The sequence below is a fragment of the Balaenoptera physalus genome, assembly GCF_965194825.1.
Source record: "Balaenoptera physalus genome assembly, chromosome: X".
In the NCBI taxonomy this organism is placed as follows: Eukaryota; Metazoa; Chordata; class Mammalia; order Artiodactyla; family Balaenopteridae; genus Balaenoptera; species Balaenoptera physalus.
The window spans coordinates 114360960-114373441 of NC_138903.1; the positions used below are offsets into that span (position 1 = coordinate 114360960).

The 12482-nt window shown below is 39.8% G+C and overlaps 1 protein-coding gene and 1 long non-coding RNA gene across 8 annotated transcripts in view; one reads left to right on the top strand and one right to left on the bottom strand.

Moving 5' to 3' along the window:
- ENOX2 (ecto-NOX disulfide-thiol exchanger 2) overlaps positions 1–11783 on the bottom strand; it is a 270889-nt gene extending 259106 nt beyond the window's left edge. For 5 of the 7 annotated variants that reach the window (XM_082445320.1, XM_082445321.1, XM_082445319.1 and 2 more), the window contains exon 1: positions 28–11783. The gene's annotated coding sequence lies outside the window, so the exon portion shown is untranslated. The remainder of the gene's footprint in view (positions 1–27) is intronic. The other 2 variants (XM_082445312.1, XM_082445311.1) reach the window with 1 other exon arrangement.
- Positions 1–12482, top strand: part of LOC309652040 — a 655586-nt gene that overhangs the window by 63068 nt on the left and 580036 nt on the right. The window lies entirely within an intron of this gene.

Here is a 12482-nt window from a genome sequence, read left to right on the forward strand (position 1 = left end):
GCCGCTCAGGCTTTCTGTCTCTCTGACCTCCAGCTCCCTGGCTACCGAAGCTCAACTCCTTATAGAACTGCGGAAAATCGGGCCGGCACGGCAGCTTCCGGGCGGGCGATGCCCTCGCGGCGCCCCATGCCGGGCGACAGTCTTCTGAACTCCCCTCCTGGCGCCGCCGGCTTAGGCCCGGCGCCCAGGCCCAGGCTAGACTCTCACCCACTCAACGGCCACAGCTGCGTCTCCTATTGGCTACTGGTCACCAAGGAAGCCGGAGGCCCGAGCCCTTATCCTCATGGGAAATGTAGTTTGAAGTCTCTGGAGGTTGTTCTTCCTGGTGGGGGGAGGGAGGAGGGTGGAATCCAATATTGACATTGGCGGAGAGGCTCAAGTGAAGACAGGGGATTGTGGGAGATGGAGTCAAGACACTTCTTTTTATATACCCACAATTCCTTCCCCGCCAGCCCCCTCCCGCATTTCCTATTGTTCCCAGTTTCGGCTCGAGGAGGGTATTCTGGATGTTGTAGTTTGGAGTGTGCTGTCTTAGAGAATCTCCCTTCTTGGGGTATGGGGTTGTGCTTGTGGGGACAGATGAAGGTTCTAGATTGATTTTACTGTTGGTTAAGCTACTTGCATTTGGGGGACAAACACTTTATATCGTGATTTGAAATTCTCATTGAGTTTTGATTCAGTGGCTTTTAAAAAGTGTTATTTATGCTCTGATAAGCTTAGAATTTTGACTGGAATTTTGGAATTTTGTCTGATAAGCTTAGAATTTAAAATTGTCAAAGTGTGTTCTGTGTGAACCATGTGCATTAGAATCACTTTAAAGTTTCTGGAAAATGTATACTTTGTTTCTAATTGGGAATCATATTTTTTACTTTGAAATGGTGTCACAGTAGGCATAGAAATGTGATTGAAGCCAGCCAGAAGAAACCTGTTTAACCTATAATGAAGCCATGCTATGAAGAACAGTGGCCACGATCATTGGTGTAATGTAGCAGTTTAGAACAGGTATACAATTTGAATAATAAGAAATAACTGTATATTTCTTTAAGAAACTATCTTTTTAGTAAAACGTATGTTTAAAGATGTGGATAAAGGAATATGTGGGACACCTAAACACTTTCAAGTGATTAAAAAGTTGAAGAAAATGGTTGTTTATTAGGGCTAATTTCACTCCTGACTTTTGACTTTTCTTTTCTTTGTTAGAGATGAATCCTTATAGCTGAATGGATCGTTACAATTGGGTTACTACAATTTTACTGTTAAGGACAACTTTTTGACCTCCAAGCAGAATGAAGGGAAAGAAAGAGGAATTGCATTTTGCTAAGGTAATTGCCTAAAATTTTAACAAGTGACATGAAGGAAGAAGATGATTTAATAGATTCAATAATTTATTCAGCCAATTGCTTTGTGCAAGGCCCTGGACTAGTCACAATTGCTACAGAATTGGAAAATAGTCCTTCCTCTGAAGCAGCTCACAATCTAAGAAGGGAGGTAGACTATACAATGTGCAAAGTGTTCTAAAAAGTTCTATACAGGGTTCTGTAGGACCATAGAAGAGGAAGAACTCATTCCACTTCTGGAGAAAGAAATGCTTGAATGATGAGCCTTGGAGAACCAGTAAGATATTTGTCATCTTTGGGGCAGGGAGGTTAATCATATTCCATACAGAGAAATAAGGATGTGAGAGAGTGCAGGAAACAAACAAACAAAAAACCTTCCATACTGCAGGAACTAGATGGGGCAGGAATAGGGGCCCATTCCAATGAGTTCAAAATATAACCTGAAAGCAGTAAAGAACCATCAAAGGATTTTAAGCAAGGAAATGATATGATCAGTTGGATTTGATGACAATTTGGGTATGAAAAGGGAGGGAAAGGAAGGCATCCATTGTGACTCCCAAGTTCTGATGTGGAAGAGTGAATGGTAGTACCATTCATTGAGATAGGGAACCCAGAAAGAGTAGCAAGTTTTGTGAGGGATAGGAGGGATTCAGTTTGGGACATTTAAAAATTTGAGGAATCTGTGTAACATTTGTGTGGAGATGCCTCGTAGGCTGTAAGGAAATGTAGGTCTGAAGCACAGGAGAGAGGTCTGGGTTAGAACTAAACATTTGGGAGACATCAGTAATAAATAGTAATTAAATAAGTAAATATGAACTAAATTTCATGTAGAGAGTGTTTAGAATAGTAAATTTTAGAAGGACAAAGATTCAGTATGGAACCCTAGAAAATAACCATATTCAAGTAGTAGGTAGAGGAAAACATGCCTTCAAAGGAAGCTGAGAAGGAATGGCCTGATAGATGAAGCAACAGAAAACAAAGTAGAATCACTGGAATATTGTGCAGAGAGGTCAAATAAGAGGACAGAAGAGTAACAAGGAACTACTCATTCATCCATTCAACAAATATTTGTTGAGTACCTACAACATTCCAGGCACAATTCTAGATGTTGGGAATAGAGGAGTGGGGAAAAAAAAACAAAGCCCAGACCATATCCCTTCCCTTTGGAGCTTATATTCTAATGGGGGAAACTATCAATAAATAATTAATAATTAAAATACATAGCAGTGGAATTCCCTGGCAGTCCAGTAGTTAGGACTCTGCTTCTGTGCTTTTGCTGCTGGGACCCCAGGTTTGATCCCTGGTTGGGGAACTAAGATCCCACAAGCCGTACAGTGTGGCCAAAAGAAATAAAAAAGAAAAAGAAAAAAAATACATAGTAGTGACACTTAATATTTCTACAAGGCTTATTGGAATGTGTGTGTATGTGTATTTACACATACAAAGGGGAGACTCTTGATGTATTGTTGGTAGAAAGTATGCTTGAAAATACATCCAGGAAAAAATGCTTGAGTATAAGATGAATTTGTGAAATAGAGACCCAGGGTAAATCAGTCTGGCTGGATTTATAGATCAATTGGTAGGCCAAGGTTAAGGCTTAAGAGCCAGTGTACAGCTGAAGTCATGGGCAGAGTTCAGGTTTATAATGTGGAATGTGTTTGGCTTCAATCTTCGACTTAGATGAAGGCTTAGTCGATCTGTTGCTATCTTTACAAGTCAGTGTGGATCCATGGTTAGAGGACCATGGAACCAAGTTTAGGGCTCAGCCTGTTATCAGTGTTAGGCCCCAGTGTTATAGCCATGGTTCTCTCTGTGACAAAGATCAGAGCATATTTCTGACCAGCATGAAAGCTTATTCTGAGGCTGCCTTTAGTCCAGTGTAGCCTGGGTTATACTCATTGTGAAGTCAGTGTACAAGATTTGGGTTCAAATTTTAGCCAGTATTAGGATTTAGTTTATATAAGAGAGGATGTATTCTAAGATCAGTGTTGGGGCTCAGTCTGTGGACCAGCCTTAGACAGACCACATTCAGGGTTAGGGCTCAGCTCAAGGTTTGACTTTAGTTTTTGGTCAGTGTTGGAATCACTTTCATTTCTAGGTTTGGGAATCAGTAAAGGCCGGTATCAGAGCTCTGTCGGGGTTTACAGTTCATGCTGATTGTGTTGCCTGGGGAAAGGCTAAATAAGAATTTGAACAGGATTTATGTTCAGTCTTTCATCAGGTAAAGTTTCAATTATTGTTCATGGTTAGAGTTTATTTTTGGTCCAGTGTTAGGCCTCAGTCTGTGGCCATTGTTAATGCACAGTCAGTGTCTAAGTTTAATATTCAGTTTGTTGCCATGTTAGGATATTACCTATCACGTGCCCTAGTTTTGTCTCAGACCAAAGTTAGCGTTTCATCTATGGACAATGTTAGAGTATAGTTTGTGGCCAGGATTTTAACTATGAATATGAACAGAATTTGGGATGCATATTTGCCCAAAGTACGTCCAAGCTGTGGTTTCTGACTTTAGCCAGTGTCAGGGTTCTGTCTTTGCCCATATTGGAATGGTCTGTGGAGCTAAGTCACAGTGGCCAGTGTTGTACCTCATTCTGCAGCCAGAGCCTGGTTCAGTCAGCGACCTGTGTTAACATTTCAGCTTGGCCTGTGTCAGAGTTGATTCTGCTGGTAGTTGTCCCATTTTGACTTTGTGTAGAGTTTCTGTTCACTGAGTGCTGGTGTTGGTGCTATCTGATTAAGCTTTTGATTTTCTATTAACATTCTGGTTTATATAATTCCAGTATTGTTCCATACACAATACGCTTATTTTTGTTTATTTAGACACTTGAAAGAAGCTTATCATTATTAGTAGCTGGATTGTGTGTTAGGAGATTAATTTGTCAAACATTCTTAGATAAGTTCTTTAATAATGATATTAATTTTATTAGGCTCCTGCTGTGGCAAGTTCTGTTGATTGGTTAACCCAAAACCTTTAAAGTACCCCTTTTCCTTACCTTCCTCAAAATACAGACTCTAAAAGCTAACACACACACGCAAAAGAAACTAACACTACTTTACTCAGGTGCTTTTTCATCAATGAGGCACAAAAAGAAATATGCTTTGACTTATGGAAAAATTTATTTTCCTGATTAAAGGGACAAAAATCATGGCCAATGTTCCTTCTGTTTCTTTTGAAAAAGCTTTATTTATGCATAATTGATATACAAAAAAATTCCACATATTTAATGTATACATTTTGATGAGTTTGGACATATGTATATACCCATGACACTGTCACCGTAATCAAGGCACTGAACATATACATCACCTCCAAAAACTTCCTTCTGTTCTTTTGTGGATTTTCTTTGTGTGTGTGTGTGTGTGTGTGTGTGTGTGTGTGTGGTAAGAACATTTAACATGAAATCTATCCTCTTAACATACTTTAAAGTGCACAATACTGTATTTTTAACGATAGGCACTATGTTGTAAGTCTAGAACTTATTCATCTTGTAAAACTAAAACTTTATACTCACTGAGCAATAACTCCCCATTTCCTCCTCTCCCCAGCCCCTGGCAACCACCATTCTTTTCTCTGCTTGTATGAGTTTGACTATTTTGATTACCTCATATAAGTGGAATTATGAATATTTGTCCACCTGTGTTTGGCTTTTTCACTTAGCATAATGTCTTCTATGGTTATCTATGTTGTCACAAATGGTAGGATTTCCTTCTTTTTAAGGCTGAATAATATTTTATGTATATAAATATAAATATATCACATCACATATACATATCTATTTAGATGTCAATGATATGCCTATTTTTAATTTTTGGTGGAACCTCCATACTTTTTTCCATAGTGACTGCACCATTCTCTATTTCCACCAACAGTGTATAAGAGCTCCAATTTCTCCACACCCTCACTGACACTTTTTTTAAACTGATTTCTTTTCTTTCCAGTTTTATTGAGATGTAATTGACATACAGCACTGTATAAGCTTAAGGTGTATAACATCATGATTTGACTCAAATACATCATGAAATGATAACCACAATAAGTTTAGTGAACGTCCGTCATCTCATATAGATACAAAATTAAAGAAATAGAAAACAAATTTTTTCCGTGTGATGAGAACTATTAGGATGTACTCTCTTTTTCTTCCTCTCTCTCTTGCTTAAAGCAAACAAGTTATTTTCGTTTTCTTCCTTCCTTCCTTCCTTCCTTCCTTCCTTCCTTCCTTTCTTTCTTTCTTTCTTTCTTGGAGTATATTTGATTTACAATATTGTGTTAGTTTCAGGTATAGAGCAAAGTGATTCCGTTATTTTTTTCAGATTATACTGCATTATAGGTTATTACAAGTTATCAAATATAATTCCTTGTGCTGTACAGTAAATCCTTATTGCTTATCTTTTATATATAGCGGTTTGTATCTCTTAATCCCATACCCCTAATTTGTTCCTCCCTCCCTCCCTCTCACATTGATATCACTTATATGTGGAATATAAAAGTAATACAAATAAAACTATATACAAAAACAGACTTACAGATGTAGAAAACAAACTTATGGTTACCAAAGGGGAGAGGATTTACTGTCTTAACACCTTTCATATATAGCATACAGCAGTGTCAGTTATATTGATCATGCTGTACATTACATCCCTAGTACTTATTTATCTTATAACTAATAGCTTGTACCTTTTGACCACCTTCATCCAATTCCTTCTGCCGCCCCCCACCCCTTGCATCTGGTAACCACAAATCAGATCTCTTTTTCTATGAGTTTGTTTTTGAAGTATAATTGATCTACAATGCTATGTTAGTTCCTGGTGCACATATAGCACAAATTCTATATTTCTATACATTTCAAAATGATCACCACAAGAAGTCTAGTTACCACCTGTCCTCGTACGAAGATATTATATAGTTATTGACTATATTACCCACACTGTGCATTTCATATCTGTGACTCATTTATTTTGTAACTGGAAGTTTGTACCTCTTAATCTCCCTCACCTATTTCTCTCCTCCTCCCATCTCTTTCCTCTCTGACAACTACCTGTTTGTTGTCTGTATCTATGACTCTGTTTCTGTTTTGTTATGTTCGTTCATTTGTTTTGTTTTTTTAGATTCCACATGTATGTTAAATCATACAGTATTTGTCTCTCTCTACCTGACTTATTTCACTTAGCATAATACTCTCTAGGTCCATCCATGTTGTGACAAATGGCAAAATTTCGTTCCTTTTTATGGCTGAGTAATATTCCATTGTATAAATATATACCACGTCTTCTTTATACATTCATCTATTTTTTTTTAGATTCCATTGGTCTTTTGCTTTTTATTTTTCTCAGTAGGACATATACATTCACCTATCGATGGACATTTAGGTTGCTTCCATATCTTGGCTATTGCAAATCATGCTGCAGTGAACATAGGGGCACATATATATTTTTGAATTAGTCTTTTCATTTTCTTTGGATAAATACCCAGGAGTGGAATTGCTGGATAGTATGATAGTTCCATTTTTAATTTTTTGAGGAACCTTCAGACTGTTTTCCATAGTGGCTGCACTAATTTACATTCCCACCAATGGTGCACAAAGGTTCCCTTTTCGCCACATCCTTCCTAGCACTTGTTATTTGTGTTCTTTTTGATGATAGCGATTCTGACAGGTGTGAGGCAATATCTCGTGGTTTTGATTTGCATTTTCCTGATGATTAATGACCTTGAGCATCTTTTCATATACCTGTTGGCCATTTGTATGTCTTCTTCGGAAAACTGTCTATTCAGTTCCAACTGAATTTTATGATTGTTTTTTCTTTAAAATGCCATTTCATTTAAAATGCCATTTCATTTAAAATGCCATTGGGGGACTTCCCTGGTGGCACAGTGGTTAAGAATCCACCTGCCAATGCAGGGGACACGGGTTTGATCCCTGGTCCAGGAAGATCCCACATGCCACGGAGCAACTAAGCCGGTGCACCACAACTACTGAAGCCCGTGCACCCTAGAGCCCACGTGCCGCAACTACTGAGCCCACGCACCACAACTACTGAAGCCCGCATGCTCTAGAGCCCACGTGCCGCAACTACTGAGCCCGCATGCTGCAACTACTGAAGCCTGCATGCCTAGAGCCTGTGCTCCGCAACAAGAGAAGCCACCGCAATGAGAAGCCCGTGCATCGCAGCGAAGAGTAGCCCCCGCTTGCCGCAACTAGAGAAAGTCCACACGCAGCAACGAAGACCCAATGCAGCCAAAAATAAAAATAAAAATAAAATGCCGTTGGGATTTTGATAGGCATTGCATTGGCTCTGTAGACCACTTTGGGTAGTATGGACATTTTGACAATATTAAGTCTACAATCCATGAATGAGGGATGCCTTTCCAGTTATATTCATCTGCTTTAATTTCTTTCAACAGTATTTTATAGTTTCCAGTGTACAAGTCTTTCACCTCCTTGGTTAAGTTTATTCCTACGTATTTTGTTGCTTTGATGCTATTGTAAATGAGACGTTTTCTTAATTAATTTTCAGATAGTTTGTTGTTAATATATAGAAATGCAACTGATTTTTGTATCTGATTAACCTTTTACCAGAGTTTGAGGATTACCAATGGCCAGGTTAAGACTTACTATGAAGAAGGTTTTAGGGCTAAGAGCATGTTTCTCAGGTTGGCTGCCGATGTTATATGTCAGTCTACAAATAAAGTTAGTGTGAGAATGGACAACACATAGGATCCAGCTTGTGTTTCGATTTAGAGACTCAGGCAGCAATCAGGGTTTGGGGCTAAGGCTGTTGCCAGGGTTTGAGTTTAGAGTGTTCATGTCCTGTTGTCAATTTGGGACTTAGACTCTGGCTAGTGTAGCAGGCATTCTGGTATCAGTAGTAGAGTTCAGTCTGTGCTAATTTTTAGCGCCCCTACCCTGCCCAGTGTCATGGGTACATCTCTCCCCAGTTGAGGGCTAGGATTGTGGCCAGACTGACTGCTCAATCTCAAGCTAGTGCTAGAACTCAGTTTGTGGCCACTAATATAGTGAACTTTGTTTATGCGGTTAAGAATCAGTCTGTGACAGAGTTTAGTACTCAATCTTAGCCTGTTGTTAGTTCTAATAATATGAGGAGGATTTTGATTTAACCTTGTAGAGTTAGGAATCATTCTTCAGCCAGGCTTAGGGTTTAGTCTTTGGGTCTCAGATTATGGGCAGGATTTACAGTCTTTGTCCCAAGGCAGTGCTCAGAATGTACCCAGCAATAGAGCTCCCATGGTGCTCCCTTTGCCATGGTGAGTTGTATCTGTGCTCAGGGTTAAAATTAATCTCTTGTTAGGTTTTCGGCAAAGACTAAGAAAAGTATTTGTTTTGTTTTGTCCTTAATTCATATTCAAAGTTTGGGTTCAGTCTTTGCCCAGTTTTGGTGAACCGTTCAGTTTCTGGCGTTGGCTGTGTCTGTGGCTAGTATTAAGGTTAAAGCTGTGGTCCGAGTTGGGATTCAGTCTGGGGCTAGCATTTAGCCAGAGATAGGTTCAGTCTACCCCAAAGATTCAGGATCAGTCATTAGCCATTTTGGGAGCATAAGCTTTATTTTCAGGGTGAAAACTCAGGCTAGAGGTTAAGTTTTATGGGCTCAGTCTGTGATGAGAGTTAAGAATTCAGTCTGTGACCGGAAACTGAGTTTGTAAACAGTTAGAGGCTATAAGATTTAGGGGCAAAATCAGCGGCCATTGATGAGGCCCAGGTTCAGTGGATTATTCCATGGTCAGATTTATGAACTCAGTATCTGGCCAGGTTTCGAACTTGAGCTATGAACAGAGTTAAGTCTCAGGCTGTGGCTATGTTCAGGGTTCTATCTGTGAACAGGATTAGGGCATAAGATGTGGTTGGACTATATCCTCAAGTTTTGAAGAAGATTTGGTTTCACTTCTTGGCCAGGATTAAAGCACAGTCTTTGGCTAAGTTTACAGTTCAGTCTCTGTACATGTTTTTGTTTCTGTATGAGGCCAAGTTTAGTAGTCATTCTGTTGCCAGTATTGGGGTCATTTTCTGGTTAGTGCTAAGTCGGTGGAAATTGTAGCTGGGTAGGTTTCCAAGATCAGATCTCAGGCTGTGACCGAGTTAGAGCCTCAGTTTGTGGTGAGGGTTAGAGCTCGGTCAGTGCGTATGCTGAGCACTCATTTTGTGGTCAGTGGAGGATATTAAGTATATCCCAGAGTTAGGTCACAGTTTGTAGCTCAGACTTGAGACTCAGCCTGGGACAGGTTTAGAGGCTATGTCTGATCACAGGTTGGATCTCTGTATCACGAATTAAGGGCTTATCAGTAGCCATAGTTAGGGTTCAATAGGAGATCAAGGTTAGAGACTCATCTGGGACTGGTCATAACTACACTACTTAGTCTTGGACCAGACATAGCCAGTGAGTATGTGACTAGATCTAGGGCCTCAATTTAATCAGAGTTAAGGCCTTGGAGTATGGCCAGAAAGAGGCTCAGTTTATGGATAGAATTGAGGTCCCTATCTGGGACCGTGGTTAAGGTTTCAGTCTGAAATTAGGGTTAAGTCTCCAAGTCCAGAGTTAGGGATTCAAGCTATGTCTTAGGTTAGGTATTTGGTTGGAGCCCAGGGTTAAACACAGGAATTGTATTCAGTGTTAGCAGCTTGGTCTCTGACCAGACTTAAGAGACCTGCTCTTCAGCCTGTGGTCATTGATAGTGGTTTGTTAATTATATCTGAATAAAGTTATCATAAAAAAAGTTTTAAAAAAAGAAGAGGACTCCTACAAACAAAATAGCAGGCATGATTCAAGGAAGGAAACATGGAAAGAGGCTGATTACTGAATCAGGACCAACAGTGTCCTTGCTGTCTCAGAGTTTTATGCTTTGGAGGGGCAGCACATGAGACTGAGGTGAAAGGAGGAAACTGGTCAACAGGAAGCTGTACCCCAGGGAAGTGGATATGTGCTTTTTGAAGGAGAGAACCTTTTAAAAGTTGTCTGGGTGGAAGTAGTGCAAGTTTTTAAAATTTGCAAAGGATGGAAACTCCCATTTGCTAAGTTCTTCCATCACCTTCCTAGTGCCAGTAATGGGCTTTCCTGAGCACTCTTTCTAAAATATTCCCCCACCTTTCCCCACACTACACTGATCTCCATCATACTCCCATATGCTCAAAAAATATCTGTGGAATGCATGCACACATGTTTTTTTCACTTACATTCTCCCATTAAATCTTAATGACTGTCGTTTATGATAAGTGTTTTATCACCATTATACAGATGAGGAAACCAGTTAAGCTAATTAAGAGACTAACAGGATCACACAGCTGGTAAACACAGAGCCAGGTTTCAAATCCAGTTTTACCTCACTCCATGGTATGCTCCTTGCATGCCACTACTTGGCCTGTATTAAGTTTGTAAGATTTGCATCTCACCTTCACCCCTTGACTTTATAAACTTCATTTCATTTAATTCTCACAACAACTCTGCAGAGTTGTTCGTATTATTATTTTCCCCCTTTTACAGTTGAGGAAATACGTTCAGAGAGGTTAAGTGATTTTTCTCAAAGTCACACAGCTAATAACTGGCAGAGGTGAGATTAGAACCTAAATATGTCCAACCCTCAGCTGAAGTTTTTCCTGGTGTATCATGCTGCCTCAGAGTACCTCAGCCTCCAGGAATGACTTTTGATGGACATTGTGGACTTTGCTGCAGGCTGACGTTGGGAAGGATTTAGTGGTAGAAATATGTGAGGCTTCCACTATGCAATTCATTACAGTAATTTAAACCTGTGAGGGATTGAGAGTGCACAGAAGGGGGCATACCATAAGCTCCATGGGGTAGATGTGCTGTAGGGCACCCCCTCCATGAGAATCATTAAGTATAAAATGAGAATTACTGATGGTGTATTATGCATGTGACGAATGTAGGAGTGGAAAAAGGTTGATGGTCACTGAAGTAGGCCTCCATATTTTTGTCTATATCTAAGGACCAGCCCTGCCAACTGTATTTCTATGGAGCTTACCGCCAACTTTCCATCATTTCCACAGTCTGCTTATGACTTGGCTTATCTACATTATATCAGGCATCCACATATTCCCCTAGGAAGTTTATATGCTGAGGTCAAGAGGAATTGATTATATTTCTGCCTTCAATATGGCTGAGTAAGCTCCTACTGGACCTATGGGACAGCATCAAGACCAACACAATCACAATGGGAGTCCTAGAAGACAAGAGAGGAAGGGGTAGAAAGAATATTAGAGGTAATAATGGCCAAAAACTTCCCTAATTTGATGAAATACATGAATCTACACATCTACAAACTCCAATAGAATAAAATTAAGCCACTTTTCTTTCTTTTATTTTCCAGCTTTATTGAGGTATAATTGACAGATAAAATTGTAAGATATTTAAAGTGTACAACATGATGGTTAGATATATGAGTTAACATATCAGTCACCTCACATATTTCCTTCCTTCCTTCCTTCCTTCCTTCCTTCCTTCCTTCCTTCCTTCCTTCCTCCCTCCCTCCCTCCCTTCCTCTCTTTCTCCCTCTCCCTCTCTTTCTTTCTTTACTGAGAATATTTAAGTTCTACTCTCTTAGCAAATTTCAATGAAACAATCCAATGTACTTTTCAATGCTATGGTCGACACATATTTTTTGGCTATAGTTTAGTACCCTTTCTCCAGATAAAATCTTGTGCATGAATTCAGTATATTAAAAGAGCACATCTTCTGTTCTAGTCGTTCCTGATGCCAGCCATGGTCAGCACTTTGCCATAATGTACGCAGGGCTTCTATCCTAAGGTCATGTTCTCTGCATGTATAGTGGGCATAACTTTGCCTTAAGTGATCCAAAACCCTACACTCAAAGTACTGTGCACTTCGGGGGCTTCAGGCTGGAGGACAAGTGCTGTCTCTGGCTGGAAAAAGTGAAGAATGGACCTGTATCCCAAAACCAAGGAGGCTTCAGCATGGCCTCGTTTGTGGGTCTCACTGCTTTTCTTTGTGCTCCTCCTTGACTCACCTGACCATGGACCATGATCCATTATCTATAATTCCCAAATTCAGTAATCTCTAAAAACCAAAAGGTTTCATAAGTTTGCTGCCAAAACTCATAGGCAGCAAAACTTGACCTGAATTGATATGAGGCCATGTATAGTCTTTATTTAACCTGTTTAT